The 23,089-nt window shown below is 32.2% G+C and overlaps 2 long non-coding RNA genes across 2 annotated transcripts; one reads left to right on the top strand and one right to left on the bottom strand.

Annotated features, from left to right (window-relative positions):
- Positions 1 to 7,320: 7,320 nt before the first annotated feature.
- Positions 7,321 to 16,591, bottom strand: LOC127726744 (uncharacterized). Its single transcript, XR_007993668.1, has 2 exons — positions 16,348 to 16,591; positions 7,321 to 12,234 (listed from the first exon to the last, which is right to left on the bottom strand). It is a non-coding gene; the product is annotated as an uncharacterized LOC127726744 (long non-coding RNA).
- Positions 16,592 to 17,507: 916 nt separating this feature from the next.
- On the top strand, positions 17,508 to 21,679 carry LOC127726745 (uncharacterized). The gene is made up of 3 exons (XR_007993669.1): positions 17,508 to 17,593; positions 20,447 to 20,549; positions 21,091 to 21,679. It is a non-coding gene; the product is annotated as an uncharacterized LOC127726745 (long non-coding RNA).
- The last annotated feature ends 1,410 nt before the right edge of the window (positions 21,680 to 23,089 follow it).

The following is a 23,089-nucleotide window of genomic DNA, read 5'->3' as shown; positions in this document are numbered from 1 at the left end:
CATATGTCAAAGGGAAAGCTGGGTTTGAGTTTGGGGGTAATTGCCCTAAAAGTTTAGGAATTTGGGGCCAAAAAGGGGCCAAAAAACACATTTTTCTAGTTTCCAGACAATAACTTGTGTTCAAGTGTATGGATCTCTCTGAAATTGTACTGCAAGGTACCATACCACAAAGGGAAGGCTGGGATTGAGTTTGGGGGTGATGAATCATAAGGGGGTTCAAAAAATTTGGGGGGGGGGGGGGGGTTTTCCTTTTTTTTCTTTTTTTCCTTTTTTTTTTTCTTTTAAAATTTTCCATTTTAAGTTGGTTATTTCTGATTTATATTTAAAAGCAAATAATAATGATATGGTAGGAGATACACACCAAACAGGATGTGTAAATTATTATATAATAAGTATTGTGCAATAGCAAGAAATTTTCAATTGCACAGTATTGCACAATAGCAAGAAATCTTCAATTGCACAGTATTGTGCAATAGCAAGAAATCTTCAATTGCACAGTATTGCGCAATAGCAAGAAATATCCAATAGCACAATATTGCGCTATAGCAAGAAATTGTCAATTGTACAGTATTGCGCAATAGCAAGAAATATTCAATTGCACAGTATTGTGCAAAAGAAGATACTTTGTATAAATTGCTTATTTCTTGACCAATTTCAATGGGGTTTTATTCTTGAATTCTTGGGGTTCTTTAATGCGCTGAATCTAACCGTGTATTAAGTTTTTGGATTTTGGGCCCCGTTTTTAAATTGGTCCACATTGAGGTCCAAAGGGTCCAAAATTAAACTTTGTTTGATTTCATTAAAAATTGAATTATTGGGGTTCTTTGATATGCCGAATCTAACCGTGTATTTAGATTCTTAATTTTTGGTTCCGTTTTCAAATTGGTCTACATTAAGGTCCAAAGGGTCCAAAATTAAACTTAGTTTGATTTTAACAAAAATTGAATTCTTAGGGTTCTTTGATATGTTGAATCTAAACATGTATTTAGATTTTTGATTATGGGCCCAGTTTTCAAGTTGGTCCTAATCGGGGTCCAAAATTAAACTTTGTTTGATTTCAACAAAAATTGAATATATGGGGTTCTTTGATATGCTGAATCTAACCATGCATTTAGATTTTTGATTTTTGGGCCCCGTTATCAACTTTGTCCACATTTAGGTCAAAAGGGTCCAAAATTAAACTTTGTTTGATTTCATCAAAAATTGAATTCTTGGGGTTCTTTGATATGCTGAATCTAACCATGTATTTAGATTTTGGATATTGGACCATAATAGGTGAATGTCCAATTTAAAATTTTTAAGTTCTTAGACCACATTCATTCTGTGTCAGAAACCTATGCTGTGTCAAATATTTAATCACAATCCAAATTCAGAGCTGTATCAAGCTTGAATGTTGTGTCCATACTTGCCCCAACTGTTCAGGGTTCGACCTCTGCAGTCGTATCAAGCTGCGCCCTGCGGAGCATTTTATTTTTACTAGGAGTTATGCCCCTTTGAAATTAAGAGTTTTGGCTTAAATATACTACTGCAACAGATTTGTCATGGCAACTACTCTGAAACCCCACAACAGAGTTTCATGAAACTATAGACAATAAGAACATAATATGTAGATGTACATATCAACAAGAATTGTTATCAGTTTACTTTTGTAGGAGTTATGAGTCTGAGATTTTGTTTACCCAGTGACAATGGGCTGTGGGGTATGTGAACTTGCTCACAAAGGTTCTTTAATTAGTAATGTTGATAGAAGTAAGAGAACTAACCGTCAGACAGACATCTACAATTAACAATGATTATATCCACCTAATATAGTTAACTATTGATATTTTAGAAACAGTTCTAATATGAAAATTTATATTTACCGATGATCAAAAGTTAATGTCAAATGTGTCATGCAATAGAAATTCCTTCATAATACAAGTTCCAAGTGGAAGAAATATTACAGTATTTGTTCCTAACAGAATAAAGGGTACAGAATATCTGTTCCAACTGAAACACATATTATGGCATTGTTTATAACAAAGGTTCCAGGGGAACTTCTGTTAGGTGAAACAAATATATGTTGACAGATTGACTTGTACCCTTACAATCAATGTACACATCTTTTACTACTGTAAAGTTAGAAATTATTATGAGGTTTTTATTAATGGGAATAATGCAACTAGATGAGGGAATGCACGTCGTTACGTAACCTGGTCGTTTCGTAACCTGGTCGTTTCGTACCTGGTCGATTCGTAACTACGTTGTTGTTTTGTAACTGAGACGTTTCGTACCTTTTGTAATTATATATGGTTATAAAGTGTTAGTTTAAATTAATTAGTTTAAATGAAAAAGTTGAAGTTATTATTTTAAAATGATCCAATTGTTCATCTAATAATAACAATATTGTAATATTTTTAATTTAAAATTTTCTGAAATCTTTTTAATTATTGGCTATTATTTATTTTATTAATAAGGATCGCATTAATGGGAACTATTTTGAATTCGATACATGTATTTGTATGCAGATTTTCTAAGAAATAGCCATTATGAATTTTGCAATATTGTCCATCTAAAAAAAAATGTAATAACAAGTGAAACTGCGAGCTACTGCTCACTGATGATACCCCCGCCCAAATTTTTCAGTAAACAGGAAGCTGTTGAGTGATGAATCTGAAGACGCATCACACGGTATTATAGCTGACTTATATAAACCCTAAAACCAAATTTCAGAAATCCTTGTATTGTAGTTCCTGAGATAAATGTGACGAAAATTTTCAACTTGACTATCATGTGTAAAATGATACAATTGTTCGGTCAACAGGAAATTGTTGAGTGATGAATCTGAAAACTTTTTTTTAAAGCAGGGGTATGATAAATGCACACACTAATTTTTGAATTACAGTTCTGTGGGTTGACCTATTACTTATAGTATTATTAAAAAGAAACATCATGAAAACTTAACATTGACCAGTGAATTATGAAAATGAACTCAAGGTCTGGTGACACCTGTGGACAGACAATTATATCTTATAATCATTCTAGAAGCCCAACATAGTTTAGTAAAACTCATTGTCCTGAAAAAACAGACCTAATTATTAAAAAATGCTGACAATGAACCATGAAAATGAAGTTGAGGTCAGATGAACAGCTCACAATCATTCTATAAACCAAATATATACGTAACAGCACAAATAATGCACCACATCTTAGCATATAAAGTAGTTCCACAATTTTTTGTTTTTTCAACAAATTTGTAGAAATCCATTATATTTTTATTATAACATTTAAATTAATGCAGAGTTTATAGAGAAATTTTCATTATGTGGCGACAATGGAGATTTCAAAAACAAAAGTCTGAGACAAGTCCATCTCAAATTGGTCAACAGATAAGAATTCTATCAAGAAACTGAAAGTCCGTAATATTTAGTAAAAAATAAACATTTCAAGGACAATAACTCCTTAAGGAGTCAATTGACTATTTTGATAATTTGACTTATTTGAAGATCCTACTAAGCTGAACATTTTTGCCATTTACACTTTCTCTCTATCTATTATAATATTAAAGATGATAACCAAAAACAGTAAATTAAAATAAACTATTTCCGACAGTAACCCTACAATGGTTGGTCCAATTGGTCTGAAAATTTCATAGCAGATAGATTTTGACCTATTCATCACTTTAACTTACTGCTATAGGTTTTGAGATAAATACCAAAAACTGCATTTGACTCCTATGTTCTATTTTTAGCCACGGCGGCCATGTTTGTTAAGGGATCAAAACTTCGGATATAATTTACAAACCAGTTACCCTAAGGAACATTCAGTTCAAGTTTAGGAGTATTAGGCCCAGTAGTTTCAGAGGAGAACTTTTTTAAATGTTAGCAAACATGATGAACAAATTGTGTAAAATTGTCTTTAAAAGGTAATAACTCCTTAAGGGGTCAATTGACAATTTTGGTCATATTAGCTTTTTTGTAGTCTTACTTTGCTGGACATTATTGCTGTTTACAGTTTATCTCTATCTATAATATTCAAGATAATAACCAAAAACTGCAAAATTTCCTTAAAATTACCCATTTAATGGCAGCAACCCAACAATGTCTTTGATCTTGACCTATTGAACATTTTTACTCCATGTCAAGATTTGTATAAATGCTTTAGTTTTTGAGATATAAGCCAAAAACTGCATTTGACCCCTTATGTTCTTTTTTAGCCATGGCGGCCATGTTTGTTGATGGATCAAAACTTTGAATGCAATTTATAAACTAAGATACCCTCAGGAACATTCAGATAAAGTTTGAAGATATTTGGCCCAGTAGTTTCAAAGAAGATTCTTGAAATAGTTTACGATGATGACGGACGACGACAGACGCCAAGTGATGGCATAAGCTCACATGGGGACTTTCGGGGCCCTGGTGAGCTAAAAATTACGGACTATCAGTTTCTTGATAGAATTCTTATATCTGTTGACCAATTTGAGATGGACTTGTCTCAGACTTTTGTTTTTGAAATCTCCATTGTCGCCACATAATGAAAATTTCTCTATAAACTCTGCATTAATTTAAATGTTATAATAAAAATATAATGGATGAACAGCTCACAATCATTCTATAAACCAAATATATACGTAACAGCACAAATAATGCACCACATCTTAGCATATAAAGTAGTTCCACAATTTTTTGTTTTTTCAACAAATTTGTAGAAATCCATTATATTTTTATTATAACATTTAAATTAATGCAGAGTTTATAGAGAAATTTTCATTATGTGGCGACAATGGAGATTTCAAAAACAAAAGTCTAAGACAAGTCCATCTCAAATTGGTCAACAGATATAAGAATTCTATCAAGAAACTGATAGTCCGTAATTTTTAGCTCACCAGGGCCCCGAAAGTCCCCATGTGAGCTTATGCCATCACTTGGCGTCTGTCGTCGTCCGTCGTCTGTCATCGTCGTAAACTATTTCAAGAATCTTCTCTGAAACTACTGGGCCAAATATCTTCAAACTTTATCTGAATGTTCCTGAGGGTATCTTAGTTTATAAATTGCATTCAAAGTTTTGATCCATCAACAAACATGGCCGCCATGGCTAAAAAAGAACATAAGGGGTCAAATGCAGTTTTTGGCTTATATCTCAAAAACTAAAGCATTTATAGCAAATCTGACATGGGGTAAAAATGTTCAATAGGTCAAGATCAAAGACATTGTTGGGTTGCTGCCATTAAATGGGTAATTTTAAGGAAATTTTGCAGTTTTTGGTTATTATCTTGAATATTATACAAACATGGCCACCATGGCTAAAAATAGAGCATAGGGGACAAAAGCAGTTTTTGGCTTATATCTCAAAAACTACAGGAGTTAGATTAAAAGTGAACGGGAGTTAAAGTGATAAATGGGTCATGTTCTATCTGTTATGAAATTTTCAGACAAGTTCGACAACCTATTGTTGGGTTACTGTTTGAAATAGTTTATTTTTATTAAATTTTACTGTTTTTGATTATTTGCTTTAATATTATAATAGATAGAAAGTATAAATGGCAATAAATGTTCAGCTAAGTAAGATCTACAACTAAGTCAACATGATCAAAATAGTCAATTGACCCCTTAAGGAGTTATTGCCCTTAAAATGTTTTTTTTAACATTTTTTGTGAAAGTCTAATTACTTTTTCAAAAATCTTCTTTTCTGAAACTACTTGGCCAAATACTTAAAAACTTTAATTGAATGTTCCTTAGGGTATCTAGTTTATAGATTGTATTCAGGGATTTGATCCATTCAAAAACAAGATACTCACAACTTTAGTTTTAAAAAATTAGACAACATTTTTTGTTTTTTTGGTTAAAAATGTGTTTTTTTGAGATGTAAAGAATTAAAATTAAGAAAAATTTTATTTTCACAGAATTTGGCCTTAATGACTTCAGAAACATTTAAAAATTTTGAGTCATTTCAATCATTTTTCGGCTCACCTAACCCCAAGGGTCAAGTGAGCTTTTCTCATCACTTGGTGTCCGTCGTCCGTCATTGTTAACTTTAACAAAAATCTTCTCTGATGAAACTATACTGTGCCAAATTTAACAAAACTTGGCCACAATCATCACTGGAGTATCTTAGTTAAAAAAAATGTGTCTGGTGATCCCACCTGGCAACCAAGATGGCCGACATGGCTAAAAATAGAACATAGGGGTAAAATGCAAGTTTTGACTTATTTTGAAAGCCGTTATAAATAGAGGAAATCTGACAAAGCCAAAATGTTCAAAATGTTGAGCTCTACCAATTGTTCATTCACATCAAAACTGTCAGACGACTTCTTATATGAGTTATTGCCCTTAAATGACAAATTTTACCATTGTTTTTCATTTTTGCCTTTTATCTTGAAAGCAATAAATAGATGGAGAGAAACTTTATACTGCAAAAATGATCAGCAAGACAATTTCTACAAATAAGTCAAACATGGTCAAAATCGCCAGTCGACTCCTTATTAGAATTATTGCCCTTTGATGACAAAAAAATTGTAATAGATAAATAGACACTTGAAATCACAAAAATGATTAGCAAGGCAAGATCTACTAACAAGTCAAATTTTGCCGATATAGTTAGTAGACTGTCACTCTTTATAGGAGTGGTTGCCCTTAAATGAGGATTTTTTTACCCTCTTTTGTGTTTTGAGCAAAAACTAAAGAAGATAGAGAGAAACAAAACTGACTAAATGATCAGCAATACAAGATCAACAAAACAGGAGATTTTTGTCGTGAATTTTATTCTTGTCTACAATGTCGGAGAGTGTCCTTTGTCGAATATGCACTTAGACCAAGGTGAGCGACACAGGCTCTTTAGAGCCTCTAGTTTAAAAAGTTACATGCAACAGAAATTTCAACTCCAAAGAAATTAATGGATGTGGTGCGTTTCTTTTGTTGTTAAGTGTAGTTGACTTTTTACTTGTAGTATTCGAGAAAGGAACCTAACCTAGTTAATCACTGAACCATGAAAATAAGGTCATGGTCAAATGATCCTAAGATTGATGAAAAAATTAAGTCATTCTAATAGGGAACTCGGGGACCGAGTGGACTAAGTAGTCTAACTACTGTAGCACTAGCCTGTCAACACTGAGTTTATGAGATCTAGACCTGCACATGGCAAGTGCGCTAGGATTGTCACATGTGTTTTAAACTGTCAATTTTTCAAATGTTTAAAAATATAGTCAATTTAGTTGTTTGAATAAAAATGTTTGATCGAATCTGTTCATTTCCAATTTGCATCCATGCACATTTTTTGACTAGTTTAAATGTTAACTTCTGCAACTCACATTTCAACATAAATATTTCCTAGAGAAAACACCAATTTTAAATGACAACAAAATGTAATAGTATTTTATTATAAATAACAACTATGATAAATATGCAATATTTGAATAATATTTTCCAGAAGAACGCTTCAAAACACTAATACTATAGTTATAATGATACAATCTATAATATCATCTTCATATAATATACAAAAGGTAAGATAGAATTTTAGAAAACTATGCAAAAAATGTGTTAAGATAAAGAATATTAAGTAGATATTCCAACTAAAATTTCAAAGGTTGCAAAAGGTATAAAAAACTGGACAGGTGTTAACAAGAGTGCACACGCTGAAATGGCTCTCCTGTTTTACTGACCATTGATTTCATGTTGAAAGTCTCAAAGATAAAGGTTTTACTACAAATATCAAATAAACTTAACATTTTTAAAGATCGACAATGAGGTCAAGGTCAGATAAAAACTGTCACACAGACATGTACACCTAACAATTATTCCATACACCAAATAAAGCTGACCCATTGCTTATGGTAATTGAAAAACAGATCAAAAATCATAAACTTAATGTTAACCAATGAACCATGGAAATGAGGTCAAGGTCAGATGATTCTGGCTAGACAGATATGTACACCTTTCAATCATTCCATACATCAATTATAGTTGACCTATTGCTATTAGTTTTGAAAAACAGATCAAAACACAAAAACTTAACATTGACCAATGAACCATTAAAATGAGGTCAAAGTCAGATGACACCAGCTAGACAGACATGTACACCTTACAATCATTCCATACACCAAATATAGTTGACCTATTGCTTACAGTACTTGAAAAACAGACCAAAACACAAAAATTTAACAATGACCAATGAACCATGAAAATGAGGTCAAGGTCAGATGAATCCTGCCAGTCTGACATGTACCCCTTACAATCATTCCATACACCACATACAGTTGACCTGCTGCTTGTAATATCTGAGAAACGGACCTAATCACATAACTTTAACCTTGATCAATGATCCATGAATTGAGGTCGAGGTCAGGTTAACCCTGTCTGAAGGACATGTAGACGTTGCAAGGAACCCATATACCAAATATAGTTATCCTATTACTCACAATAAGTGAGAAATTCACATGACAAAAATATATTTTTTTTTCAAGCAGTCACTGAACCATGAAAACGAGGTCAAGGACAAAGGGCATATGGCAGGCAGAAACTTCGTAACATAAGGTATCTGCACACAAGGTATGAAGCATCCAGGTCTTCTACCTTCTGAAATACAAGAGTGCACACGCTGAAATGTCTCGCCTTCTTTACTAATCATTGATATTATGTTGATAGTCCTAAATATAAAGATTTATTACAACTGTCACATAAACTTAACATTAAACAAGTAAACTAAACATTGACCAATGAACCATGAAAATGAGGTCAAGGTCAGATGAACCATGCTAGGCAGGCATTTACAGCTAACAATTCTTCCATACAACAAATATAGTTGACCAATTGCTTATAGTTTAAGAAAAACAGACCAAAACACAAAAACTTAACACTGAGCAATGAACCTTGAAAATAAGGTCAAGGTAAAAAAAAAAACCTGTATGACTGACAAATAGATCATAAAATATTTCCATACACCAAATATAGTTGAACTATTGCATATAGTATTAGAAAAAAAGACCAAAACTCAAAAACTTAACTTTGACCATTGAACCATGAAAATGAGGTCAAGGTCAGATGACACCTGCCAGCTAGACATGTACACCTTACAATCATTCCATACACCAAATATAGAAGACATATTGCATACAGTATAAGAAAAACAGACCAAAACACAAAATCTTAACTATAACCACTGAACCATGAAAATGAGGTCAAGGTCAGTTGACACCTGCCAGTTGGACATGTACACCTTACAGTCCTTCCATACACCGAATATACTAGACCTATTGCTTATAGTATCTGAGATATGGACTTGACCACCAAAACTTAACCTTATTCACTGATCCAAAAAAATGAGGTCGAGGTCAAGTGAAAACTGTCTGACGGGCATGAGGACATTGCAAGGTACGCACATACCACATATAGTTATCCTATAACTTATAATAAGAGAGAATTTAACATTACAAAAAAGCTTAACTTTTTTTTCAAGTAGTCACTGAACCATGAAAATGAGGTCAAGGACATTGGACATGTGACTGACGGAAACCTCGTAACATGAGGCATCCATTTACAAAGTATGAAGCATCCAGACTTTCCACCTTCTAAAATATAAAGCTTTTAAGAAGTTAGCTAACGCTGCCGCCGCCTGATCACTATCCCTATGTCGAGCTTTCTGCGACAAAAGTTGCCGCCCCCGGATAGTAATACTGTTATCTCGCATACTGCAACTTTCGTCGCAGGTGAGACAATAAATACCATTCTGCATCAAAGAAACATAGTGACAATTTAGAAGTAACTCCCCCGGGGACAATTTACCATTTTGTTCCTTTACACAAATTTTGAATATATCATAAAGGTCTCTAGTTTTTTATTTGGGTTTCATTTTTTTTTAATTTGGTATATTTTCACAGACAACAGCAACCCTAGTAGAGAAAACCCATACAGTTTTACCAATATAGATCTCATTTATGCTACTTAATGTCCGACGAATATTACTTTAAACAACTAAAACCAACACCAGTTTTAATTTTTTTTCCTATCAATCAGTGCCTCGATATATCTTTAAAAAACTTAAGAGACTGATAGAATATGATACATATATATCCTGAAGGAATTGGGAACATTAAATGGAAATTCGAAACTCTCAACACTTAAACCAAACACATGTGTATCGGCAAAAAAGTAAGATACAATCTTCTATTGGAATCCCTATATATTAAGTTAAACACATTACATGTATTATAAAATAAAGAGCTGTTCTCTGTTAAATGGTAAATTCTTTCATAAAAATTATCTAATTAAAAACAAATGTCATTTCATAATATCAAAAAAATGTTGGCACAATTGAATATGTTTTATAAAAACAATTGTCAAACCAATGTTTCAAATGAATATCAGATCATTAATTTTAGCACCAAAGAAATCTGACAAAGGTTGCACCTTAAAAAAGACAACTATAAAAATTTATATATAAAACAGCCATATATATATTTGTAAACACATCAATAAATACAAAATAAAAAAAAAGTTTAAAAAACCATTTGAAATAAATCAGGTATAAACGACAAATATTATAAGATGTGGCCCCTTTTTACCCAACAGTCGATACTAAGATTTTATGCTTAAATACAAATTTCATACTAGCATTCCTACTGTTTTAATTACTTATCATTTTGACGACAAATTACTTTGAGCAACTGTAAATATAAATAAAACATTTATATATATATATATATATTAGTTATTGTCCTAAGTTCCCTTTGCCTATATCACCCTCTTCAGTCGCAAATGGAATCTATTTAAAGCAGATAAGCCCACATACACAACATACTAATAACAAGTACATTACTGGGGATTCATTTATTTTCATGGTTTGGGAAAAATTGCATTTTTGTGGATATTTAATTCAGCGGTTTTAATGTCATGGTTTTGCCAAAGTCTGCATACGACAATATAGAAAATGTGTCATTCGTTCAACATTTAAATTTTTGGTTCACATGTACTCACAGAATCCATAAAATTGGTATCCAACGAATAAAATAAATCCACAGGACTGTAATTGTAACCAATACATTCAGAAAAAAATACATTGTATGTTCTTAAGTCTTCAATGCCCTTTGTTTTATCAAGGGTCTGGATGGGGGTCCTTAATACATGTATCTGAATTCTATAAATTTTGTCATGCATTTTTTTTTATCTTAAAAATTAAAATGTTCATCAAAATAATTTTGCTATTAATTGTTTTTGTAATTACATGATTTTTTTATTCTGTATAGCGTTCATTTCTGTTATCAGTATTGTATTACTTAATTTTATTATTTTCTACAGTTTTTCTTTATACTTTTGCACCCCACTATTCTCTATTATTGAATTTTTGCTCATTTTTCTCTATTCAATATTTTTTTGGACATTAACAATTATTCTTTATTCTGTAAAACCCACCCAGACCCTCATCTGTAACCTAACATCTCAACTGCTCATTAAGGTCAAAGTTTCATATATATTAAAATGAATTTTTAGTTTTATTACATATTTTAATACAACAAATTATAGGTTTTAGATTTTCATCTTTTTTAAATACAAATTATGAGATTGAGACAAAACTAAAGACTCCAATGAGTATGAATGGCTAAACTGACACTATAAATATGCAACATTAAAACATTTAAAAACAATGGCAGTCATCGTAAAACACAGAATATGATTGTGACCAGTTTTGATCCAGATCTATTCAGACAACATATTAAAAAAAGTGGTAAAAAAAATTATAATTACTGAGGTTTTAAGACTTCCTTTTTCCTTTTTGATGTAGCACATAAGTTGTTGGAAATAATAAAAAAACACAACATTGTTATTATTTTAAGTTACATGTATTGCACATCTTTAAATGAAATGAAAGCTCTATGAGACAGATTAACAAGGACACATTGACTTTTCAGGTTGATGATCTTGCAAAAACACTGTGCCACCCTTTTCCTCCTGTTTTTTCCTCACAGTCTCAGTTATTACTTTAAATAAAGTCTCTATGTTTTCTCCACTTACTGCTGAAGTTTCAATGAAAAATTTCATATTTAACTGTTTCTTTTTATTCAAACCTTCCTGTCTGCTCACTACTTCTTTCTCTCTTTCATCAATTTTATTTCCAACAAGGAAGAATTCACACGCCTCAGAATGTACATGGTCATTGATGATATTATACAAATAGCCAATTTTGTCCAAGCTTGGTCTGTAAGTTTTGTCATAAACAAAAACAAAAACTGTACATGTAGGATAAAATGGAATAACTTTTGGCCTGAAAAAAGAGACAATGTATATAAAAGGAATTATCAGCTAAAATAGAAATACATTGTAACTCATTCCAAGTCAGCAGCCCCATCTGTTTTTTTCTACAATTCAACTTAGGGTAAACCCATTTGATATTCTGGGAGAGAAGGATTTACCCGGTATGGATTTTTCATTTATTTTCTTCTATTTCTACGCATTCTTTTTTTTCTGCGGGCAAGTGTTTTTAAAATTTATTCACAATTTAGCTAAAAGTCTTGGGGATTCAGATCTTGACATATGTATATATGGTATAAACACTTGTCAATTAATTGTTAAAGAAATAATGCCGACATTCAAATAACTTTTCAGGTTTAAGGATGTTCACTACTCTGTTTCAAAATAACAAGCTTTTTAAAAGACTGTTATAAACTAATAGTATATAAATAATGGAACTAAAAAAGCAGGAAAAAATTAAGGGTTCGTGTGCTTGTTTTCGAGATATAAGCTATTAAAAATTTGGCGGGAAATAATTCTCTCTAGACTTTTCATACATTTAACATTGGCACCCTTTTTCTTTCAAAAATTATGAAAAAATAACAAGGATTTTATAGCATTTTCAAATATGGCTTTTAAAACTATATGTAATAAAATTATGAAAGGAAAAGTAGGGGTTAGTGGGGAATTTTTTTAATGGCACTACATGGATAAAACCAGAGGATTCAGAATACCTCTGGCAAAAATTCGAAAAACAAGAGGAGCGAACATCCTTAATAATTTTTTAATTGGCTGATGTACATATCATGCTTGACATGCCCAATGTCTCCTTTTCACCATAGGGACTTGACTATAGGTAAGATATATAGCCCATTAATCGTCTAAGTGCATGTAAAAAAATGCATACCACTATTCAATGGTGGATCCAGGGGGGGGGGGGAGTCCGGGGGTTAGAACTCCCCCAATTTTTTTTGACGATCAATGCTTTTGAATGGGGACATATGGTTGGAACAACCCCCCCCCCCCCCCCCCCTGCCCCTGCTACTATCAAAATGGGTGAAGACCATTAACAGGCTATATATCTGACATGTATTCAAGTCAGTATGCTTTTCACAGGCTGGAGAGGATCCTCATAAATGGGTATTATCCTCATTCATGGATATTATACCCCAAAATGGGTATCAATTATCAGTGATAAAAATATAAACTTTGGATTTACAGATATTTTCTGTCATGGTGCAAACATTCGGTTAAAGGACAACATTTTGCCTACAGACACCATGAGTGAATTATTATCAGGATAAAAGTTAACAGCCTTCAAAAAGTAGGATTTTTGGAGGCCATTATGTTTGTATTCAGTTCTCATTTAAACTACATGGATTCATATTTTAAGGGAAAAAATGTCAGGCATAGAAAAGCATATTCCTGAAAAATATTCAACATTTAAATTACACTGTGGTCAGATTGTTAAGGGATACTATACTACATTGTGGAAAAAACAGCTAGATATACATAAAGATGGTAAACTACGAACTTATGTAACATTCAAGTGCAACTTCGGTTTTGAAAATAATTTGTCAATAATGCGACATTTTGAGCAAAGGAAATGTATAACTAGATTAAGAATATCTGCTCACAAATTGCAAATTGAATCTGGTAGATACCAGGGTACTCTTCGACAAAACAGAATTTGTCTCAGGTGCACCTCTGGTGAGGTTGAGGATGAAGTTCATTTTTTATTTAAATGTGACACTCATTTATTAAAAAGAGAGGAATTGATGCAAAGTATATTTAAATCATGTCCAAACTTTCAAAATTTAAATATTAATAACAAATTAATTTGGATAATGAATAATGAGGATCCCAATGTACTATTTGCATTTTATAAATATATAGAAGATACTAAGAATTGAAGGACAACATAATCTGCAATAACTAATTTCAATATAACTCTTTAATATGAATTTGGATACCCTGTTAAGCCTGCACAGATCATAAGAAGAATTTCAAATTCTATGGCACCGTCCCTTGATGATCTTTGCTGGCTGGACACAGAATCTATAATCTTAAAAATATGTTTTTAAAATATATTTTAAATAATTTAGGAGTTTGACTCATCTGCATTAAGTACAAGTAGGGACTTCCCTTTAAGCACCGACTCTTGGTGCTTTTTGCAGATAAGTCATATTAAATATCCTTTATTAAATATACTAACTTGTTATTTGCAGTATACCTCATAGTCAAATGTGCAAGTGCTTAAATTGTTTTTTTTTTTGTTTTTTTTATATTGAGATTTCTCCGCACAAACGACTAATGCCTCTTGTTTGTCTTTCAAAGTAAAAATACACTTACCGGGTGCACTTGAGTCAATGTCAACATAGTATTCATTGAATAATAATACATTGCTACTATTTTGTTGAGTGTATTTTCTGTAGTATATTATTCTATTTTGTTGTTTTTATAACACAGGTTACATATCTATTGTCTGTGTATTGCATATGTTATTGTTTATAATAATATTGTTTATGCTATATATGCCCTCCCTCCTGGGGCCCTAATTTGGTAAAATAAAAATATTCTATTCTATTCTATTCTATTCTACATGTATGGCATGTATGGTCTTAAAGGGAAAATGTTTCCATTTATATGAATATTTGTGCCATGACAGCTGTTATGATGAAATACAAAATCTAATTTTTACCACAATAAATTGATACCCAATTTTGTTATAATACCCATAAATGGGAACAACATCCATTTATGAGAATTTTCCCCAAACTGTTTCATGATATGTTATTCTATAAATATATTTAGTCTGGTAATATTATGAAAACATTTTATACTTCAGACATTGTCAGAGATCTTCAGATAATCTAGGTGATCTTAGCCACATACTCATGTGCATGTACAAAAATGTACCAAGTCAGGAACCTCATCAGGTAATGTCAAAAAAGCAATGATTATTCAATAAAATAGCTATAGCAGCTGTATTTCTATTTTTATCTTACAAAACGAGAATGTATGTGGTATAAAAATAGAAAATAAAATATTCAGTGTAAACAATGGAAAAACCTGCAGCAATGCGCCTGTATTATAGAATAGAATAGAATAGAATAGAATAGAATGTTTGTATTCACCAAATTAGGGCCCCAGGGGGCATATAGTATATAAACAATATCATTATATACAATAACATCAGAAGTCCATTACTAGACTTAAGTAATGGACTTCTGATAACATATGCAATGCAATCTAAATCTTTAGATATGTAATAAAAAAAACAAACAAAAAGAAACACACACACACACCAAAATAACAACAACATATTACAATTCAATTAATATTATGTTGAAATTGACTCAAGTGCACCAGGTATAAGTGTATGTTGACTATTAAATAAACAGTATGGGCCTTGTGGAGAAATCTATTTAAATGACTTTAATGTTAAAAAAAAAACACAGAAAACATCCAAATATCTAACAATGAGGTATAGCTAGTGCAAATAACATTGAATAAAGGATATTATGACTAATACGCCAGTTCCGAGATACGGTAGTAAGTTGAATCTGCCATTTGACTTCCATCACCACTTGACAAACATGTAGGCATCGTCACTTCCAACACATGTTGAGCAAACGGGTGAAAAAGTTTGATACTATACTGCACAAAATATTCGGGAAATTAAAATCTAACGATGGTCAACCTCCCTTTAGTCGTACAGGAATTGAGATTACGTACTTACGGAACATAGATTATTTCTAGACTACCCTGCAGATTGATGATCCTGAAAATGCTTCAGACTTTAATAGTGCAGGGATACACGCGCCTTCTATCTGGTAAATGATGTCATAAGGGCGTGCGTAATTGACGATCTTTTCCGGTGAAAGACATGATTCGAGAAATAGCCTATTTGCAGTAAGCACCAAGAGTCGATGCTTAAAGGGAAATCCCTACTTGCACTAAATGCAGAGAGTCAAACTCCTAAATAATTAATAAAAATTTTAAAAAAAAATCATTTTAAGATTATATAGATTCTGTGTCTAGCCAGTAGTAATCATGCAAGGGACATTGTCACAGATATACAATTCTTCTTATGCTCAGTGAAGGCTTAAGTTAGTCATTATATGATATATTCAGGCATACTAACTCAAATATTTTCTGTCCAGGTGTATCAAAAACACGTATGTTCAACAATGAATTGCCCGAATTTATGGTATAGGTCAATACATCAGTAGTTGAATAAATCAAAGGATCTTGTTTGCCCGAATTTAAATAGTCTATTAGTGAAGTTTTTCCAACTGCTGTATCGCCGATAAACATCACATTTATCCTTTCAGACATTTCATGTTTATTTTTTTGTCAAAAGTGAAAGTCGTCATTTCCAGTGTAAACGAAAGTGCAACTTATTAAGGTTATAACGAAATTGTTCCACACAAAAACCAGTGTAAAATATAACTAAATACACAACTAAAATTGTTCATTAATATATGCTGTAACGAACTAGATAACAGATAACGAACATACATTGATTGCGCCAATTGAAGTCTCCATCTAATTCTTAATTGTAGCAATCTTATTCATTATAACATGAACACTTACTGATGTTTATTTTTTTATGCAATCATCTTAAATACTGAGTGGGTTTTGTTTGATAGATGAATGATATAGATATAGATTCAGATTCAATATTTTATTAGAGTCTCACCACAATGTATTCAAAATTCATAAAATAAATTCCATACTAATATTCCCATGTAATTTCTAATATTTAGAACTGAATATTTATTCATGTGCCAAGTATGATCAAAGGTCAATTTTCATATGGTACGAAATGATATAGCATTTTTTCCGAATTGGTACGAAATGGTAAAGCATTTTTTTCCATATAGTACGAAACGGTTAATTATTTTTTTTTCATAGTGTTCGAAATGGTTTCTTATGGTACGATTAGTGCTGAATAGAGGCAATTTGGGTACTGCGACGTTGGCTCCATAAGGGGTCCTCTGCCCCCTTCCTAGATCCGCCTCTGGCTGTCCTGGCAACTGGTGAAACAACACAAAACGCATCCAGATTGATTCAAGTTATTACGAGATGAGAAATCACTGACCTCTAATATGTATTGAGTTTAAAGAACATTTCATAAAGCGTACTAATTTCAGATGAGGCAGATTTATATTTTGTGTTATTATCAAAATTAAGTGCGTTCTTGCATCGTACGTATCTTTATTTTTTGGGTGTATTAGTAATATTTTCTTTCGTTTCATCGGTGAACAATCAACATAGACCTTTACATTACTGTGACGTCATATTTACGTCAACAGGCGAGCTGTAGATTTTTACTGAACAGGCTAAAACGACTACCATAGATCTAGTATCAGATAAATCAGGGAAGTGTATGTATCAGGGAACCCTTTTGCAAAACTGTAAATGTAATAACTTTTTAATATTTCTATTTCAAAAGCTCTTGGAACATACGGTATCGAGACGACGATACACCGTACTGCATCAATGCCAATGGATAGTCGACCTTCCCATGGATAGAAACAAGATTAAACAAGTGCCTGTGGTACAGTCTCCATGGCCTTCACCGTTCTCTCTTGTTTTCGCTTACTTTTTGGCTTTTCTCCCACTGTTTTCTCCCTCCTGGCTCCAATCTATCAATAATGATATATAAATACACGGACAACTCTTTCTATTCTGTATGTATTAGAAAGGCAAATTTTTGTATCAGTTATTTTATTCACTCGTGTGTTGTAGTTGTACTGTCTCGTAGTCGTACTGTTGAATTAGATTCTACCAACCTGGGTATTTGTGGTCACATAATTTACACTATGAGGAATATTGGTGGTTTAATTAACGTCCAGTAGCAAATATAACATGCATATATGGCAATAATATGGACGAAAATGCGATATGAATATGAACAATAATTTGTGTAGATCGACACGCTGAGTCTCATTTTATCGTGCTAAATCACAAGGAAACAGTCCACAGGAATACATGTCACCCTAACTGGACCAATTATTCAAACTCCAAGCCGACCAGTCTTTGCTCTTACTCATAATTTACATAAACGTAGAAGCATCAGATACCACTTTGATCGAATCCACGATCAGGCTTACGCACTCGAAGCAAGCACGCTATCACGATCGAGATCCGTCGAGGTTACAGTAACACACGGTGTTCATCAAGTGATTACCGATTACCATATGCCAAGTTCTAAATTGCCCTGAGTTTAAAAAGAAATGAATAAATTCAACAGAGACTACCAAAGATCCGACATTAACGCCAAATTCTGAAAAAAAACAAAACCGTTTAGACCACTTACGATCACTTACGAGTCTCCTAAAGTAAAGGAACATGTGTGGCTGGGTTAGTAAACTTATTTCTTGGGCAATTGTATACTGTGACCTTCTTTAAAATTACCGAAAGGTAACACAGATTCAAAAGAGTGTTCAATAAAACTTAGTTCAAAAATATACGTCAACTCTATAATACCGGACAAGGACTTATTAGTAAAGCAGTGCAAACTGATACCGTTAGAGAGAATGTTAACGACAGCAAACTCAAACTAATCCCGCCACATTCTGTATCATGTATGTGCCTGTCCCAAGTCGCGAGCCTGTAATTCAGTAGTTGTCGTTTGTTGCTGTATATCATATTTGTTTTTCATTCATTATTTTGTACATAAATCAGGCCTTTAGTTTCTCGTTTGAATAGTTTTACATTTGTCATTTCGGGACCTTTTTATAGCTTTATATAACGTTACATGAACACTGATCTTATGCAATACCCAGAGTTAATTGTTCCATTTACTTGATATACAAGAAGCGATAAATCAAACAGCAACAGTCTAAAACATCCCAAAATTAAAAAAAAACACATGCAGTTTTAACGTTTCAGGTAGTTAGACACACGCTAGGGATAAAAACATTTTTTTTTTTCTCTAAAACAGACACAGGTCGTACGGTGACCTATGGTTACTCTCTCTCTCTCTCTCGTATATAAGTACGTCTGAACCAGTGACAACTCTACAACAGGTTTATCCATCGGATCACCAGCAGTGATGGTGATACATGGCTGTGTACTTTCTGTATATACAACTCGTCTAAACATCAGACCAACAATGTTAGATCTGTAAATTTGAGTTCGAATCCCGGCGAGGGAAGAACTAAAAATTTGCGAAAGCAAATTTACAGATCTAACATTGTTGGGCTGATGTTTAGACGAGTTGTTTATATATATATAATATTTACTTAATTTGGACTGATGGATAGTTGTCTTATTGACTTTCATTATTCTTATACTGGTAAGGTATAGTTATTGTATCAATATTATATAATGTTTTAGACAACCACAGAAATTACTGGTCATAGAAACTGGGAACATACTGTCTTATTCTATACTTGGTTTTGACACGTTTGTAGAAAATCTTAAACACAAGCATTATGGGAGCAAACATTTTACTTAAAGGAAAGGGGGACAGGATAATGGTTATTTGAGGTGAAAATAATTAAATATTACGATTATAAAGAGAACAAAAATAATCGATCGCAGCATTGCCATTGGCAAAAAAAAAAAAATCTGTTTTTAGTTGAAACCTTAATTGAATACCTTTTACTTTCTGAGCATTGAATAAAAATTTCTGTTTCGACTAGAAAAGAAAAAAATGGTTTGATTGTAGTTGAAAAAAAAGTTTCATCTATTGAAAAAAAAAGTTCCTTCTATTAAAATCTTAAAACCAATGCAATGAAGAAAAAAAATAATAACCCTACTTGAAGTTAAATGGTTGTTTCCTTGACGTTTTACGGCGCTAAACTTTCAACATTCTTCACAGTTGATTTTACTTCTCCACCTCTGAATCAAACTAGTATCTTTCTTGGATTTCAGAATAAAAAAAAATTGTATTAGAGTAGCAAAAGGGATTGGACAAAAGTTATAACAACATTAGTGACGTCCTCTCCCTACACAAATATAAACACAAAATACATTTGATAATGACGAAAACGAATGTAATATAAAAAGAAGAAAAAATATAACCAAAGAAGCAAAAATACAATATAATATGAAATTGATCAGACTGAACTAGAGTGAAGTGTGATAAAGTAGGAATTCAGTATTTTAATTGACGTTTATATATATTTAACACATGCTTACATCATTATAGAACTACAATTACTATTTTATCTAAATGTCACTAACTATATATTTTACTGACAAAAACATATTTGAATTTGATATTTCAGACTGACGGAGAAGCAAACATGGAGTTTTCCACGCGGCTAGGAGAAATTGTATTGGTGTTCTCTGTATTGATAGAATATATAGCATGTGCAAACGATACATTAGGTAATTGTTTTTTCATGGTGTCAATGTTTTAATAGTTTTTATCTAGAGTCTTGTTCCGAAATGAAAGAAAAACATCGAACTCTTCCACTTTAAGTACTCAAAAATTGTATATCAAATTGGAAATACATATCCAAGTTTTAAAGTCAGCAGTTATCTTGACCATACAACTGATTACTAGTAATTGAAACTGATATTGTATTATGGGGACGTCATTGCTTAGGACGTTCCGATTATTCCAGATGCCACTTACGATGCAGTGACGTCAGAAGAAGTTAATTATTAGACGACTTATTACACTTTTTTTTTTATACATGACGAAATTAATATCTATCGATGTCTTATTTTCCTCAATATAAGATTTAAGTCCGTTATTTGAGTCGGTAACTGTCTGTTAATACAATTTCATCAAATACACTTTTTGAAGGTATAAATAATCTTTTATAATAGAAGTGTTTCCCCTTTAATCTATTGCGTGAATATATGAGACTTGACAAATATTCAATAAATTAAACATGAAATACTGTATTTATTTGTATTTCAGTGAGTTATCATGGTAATCCAGATATAAAGGCAGAAAGACTTTATGATCTGATGATGGGCATTGTGGTTGGTATCAGTTTCTCCGCTGTGTTCTTGGTGTTGCTGTTGATAACTTTTGTTTATTACCGGAGTATAAAGGCATGAACAGAAACGAATTTTAATAGATAACTTGGGGGAAAAATAACAACAAAGGATTGAAATGTTATAGTTAATACTTAAGTAGTGTTATTGAATTCAATATTATATTCATTTTCATGCATTTAAGGACTGTGAAGTGACTAGAAAGTTTACGGATAATTGCCAAAATTGTGACAAGAAAATAAAAAAAAAGCAGTTCTCGATATAACAATTTTAATCCTGATATGTGATCATGAATATTTTACAGAAAACTATACTATTTAATGAAATTTCATGATAAAAACTGTAGCTTTGTTTTACTTAGAAAAAAGGAGGTTGTCATCAAATTAAAGTGATTATCAGAAGGTCACTTGACTAAAACTGTCTTATGAAAACAATTGAAAACAACAAAAATAATTGCCAATTACAAAACAGATTACATAATGATAGAGGGTTTGGGTGAGGTTTACAGAATAGCGAATAGTGGTCTAAATCTACCGAAACATGGACCTCAAAAATAGAATAGAGCAAAATTGGGGAAAACAAAAAATTAAAAAATACAGAAATGAAGGACCCCCATCCAGAACCTCATGGTACTTATACGTCTTCAAAACTATTACATAACCTTAGGTAAGCAAGAAGACTTCCGGAAATCAAAAATGGTGTCATTTGATACCTTTAATATCTCACATGTCCCCGGTCTTCAACTGATAGTAGACGACAAACCATGGAATGGGAAATAATCTTAACATATACATGTATACTAGTGCGCGTTTTCTTTCAGAGAATATTTTCATATCTACATCTTCAAACATTCAAAGCATAACTATGTAAAAAAACCTGCCTGTTGAAGATGGGATGTATTATGGTATACTAATCAATGTCTGTCCGTCCGTCCTTCCTTCAACACTTCGTACGATATCTAAACCTTAACACAACATTAGAATTGACAGAGAAAACTGCCTTTCGATTTTTTTTAATTTTTGGCTTTGTCATTCCAGTGTTGCGGAAATTTGACCCTCAGATTGAATGCAATTTTTCACAAATCGTGCACTAACTCAAGTATTCCTGAATTGATTCCTGCAAACTTTAAATTATTGTGGGGATTGATGAAAGGAAGCTTCCTTGTGATTTTTTTAATTTTCATGTTTGTCGTTCCGGAGTTAAGGAAATTAAACTGTTACATTTAAGGCAATTTTTTCTCAATCGCGCACTTACTTCAATATTCCTGGACTGATTTCCTGTAAACTTTACATTATTGTGCGGATTGATGAAATGCATCTCCCTTTTGATTTATTACTTTATTGCATGATTTGAATTCTAACTATGAGTATTTCTCAGCAGATCATGCATTGCAAACTGGGGGATATTACCGAATTTCAAAATTCAGGGATTACTTATCTCCAATAGAAACATAGTAAATAATTACTATTTTTTTTGTATTATGGTGTTATATCTCCAGAAAAGGGGAAGCTTTATTTATTTTTGGTGCTTTTTTATTCAAAATACAGACAGGAAGAGTTGCTCTCAAATCAATAAAGGACAAGAAATGTTGAGAGGCGTTTTTGACCACCTCCCAAAATAAGTTTTAATTCTTATCATTGATAGCCTTTTTATAGAAACTTGATTTCTGTTATGTTCCGGTAAAAGGAAGGTTGCCAAGCAAAGATTTCATAGCCAAATATCTATACCTTAGTCAATTATTTATGATATTGTGCTTCCGATTTTATATCCAATTCCTCAACATTTAGGAAAAAAAGGAGTTACACATCATTATAATACTCACGGGACGATCAACAGAGTTATGATTTAAAAAGTACATACTCAAGGGGTCACTTGGGTATAGAAGTATGATCAACCTGGACTTTTCATGACCGATAATA

The sequence above is a fragment of the Mytilus californianus genome, unplaced genomic scaffold, assembly GCF_021869535.1.
Source record: "Mytilus californianus isolate M0D057914Y unplaced genomic scaffold, xbMytCali1.0.p SCAF_18, whole genome shotgun sequence".
Lineage (NCBI taxonomy): Eukaryota > Metazoa > Mollusca > Bivalvia > Mytilida > Mytilidae > Mytilus > Mytilus californianus.
The sequence above is the reverse complement of the archived record's forward strand: the minus strand, read 5'-3'. Positions and strand labels throughout refer to the sequence as shown.